The sequence below is a fragment of the Nannospalax galili genome, unplaced genomic scaffold (assembly GCF_000622305.1).
Source record: "Nannospalax galili isolate Female #2095 unplaced genomic scaffold, S.galili_v1.0 scaffold514, whole genome shotgun sequence".
Classification (NCBI taxonomy): domain Eukaryota; kingdom Metazoa; phylum Chordata; class Mammalia; order Rodentia; family Spalacidae; genus Nannospalax; species Nannospalax galili.
The window spans coordinates 3,453,744-3,454,912 of record NW_008336076.1 but is presented as its reverse complement, the minus strand read 5'-3'; positions in this window follow the sequence as shown (position 1 = coordinate 3,454,912).

Below are 1,169 nucleotides of genomic sequence, written 5' to 3'. Positions count from 1 at the left end.
CATCCCTGCATCTCTGGGATAAAGCTGACTTGATCATGGTGGATGATGTTTTTGATGTGTGTCTGTATGTGGTTTGCAAATACCCTGTTGAGAATTTTTGCATCTATGTTCATTAAGGATATGGGTCTATAGTCTTCTTTTTTAGTTGTATCTTTACCTGGCTTCGGTATTAGAGTGATAGTGGCTTCACAGAAGGAATTTGGAAGTTAAGTAGTATTGGATGTAGATCTTTTTTAAATGTCTGATAGGCTTCTGCTGTAATGGTCCTGGGTCCTGGGCTTTTTTTAGTCAGGAGGTTTTGTATTACTCTTTCTTTTGTGTTATGGGTCTGTTTAAGCTGTTAATCTCTTCTTGGTTTAGATTTTGTGGTTCCCATGCCTTTAGATATCTGTCCATTTCTTTTAGGTTTTCAAATTTAGTAGCATATAGATTTTTAAAGTATTCCCTTATAATGTTCTGTGTCTTTCTGTTGTCTCTTGTGATGTTTCCCCTTTCATCTCTGATTTTGATGATTTGTTGGTGCTCTTTCTTTCTTTTGGTTAACTGGGCTAGTGGTCTGTCAATCTGGTTTATCTTTTCAAAGAACGAGCTCTTGGAATTGTTGATTCTTTGTATTGCTTTCTTTCTTTCAATTTCATTAATTTCTGCCCTGATTTTTGTTATTTCTTCTTGTCTGCTGGGTTTGGGTTTCATTTGCTATTGCTTTTCAAATGTGTTGAGTTGCAATATTAAGTCAGTTATTTGTGCTCTTTCCAATTTTTTGATGTAGGCACCTAGAGCTATAAACTTCCCTCTAAGGACTGCTTTCAGCGTGTCCCAGAGGTTTTGTCGTGTTGTACTGGCCTTTTCATTTAAATCCAGGAATACTTTTATTTCTTTCTTAATCGCTCTTTTGACACATTCATTATTCAGGAGTATGTTGTTTAATCTCCATATGTTCTTGTGGTGATTAGGGCTTCTTCTGACGTTGATTGTAAGCTTTATTGCATTGTGGTCTGATAGAATGCATGGAATTATTTCAATCTTTTTGTATTTGTTGAGGTTTGTTTTGTGCCCCAGTTTATGGTCAATTTTGGAGAAGGTTCCATGGGGTGCTGAGTAGAAAGTATGTCCTTTGGTGCTCGGGTAGAAAACTCGGTAGATGTCTGTTAAGTCTACTTGATATATGT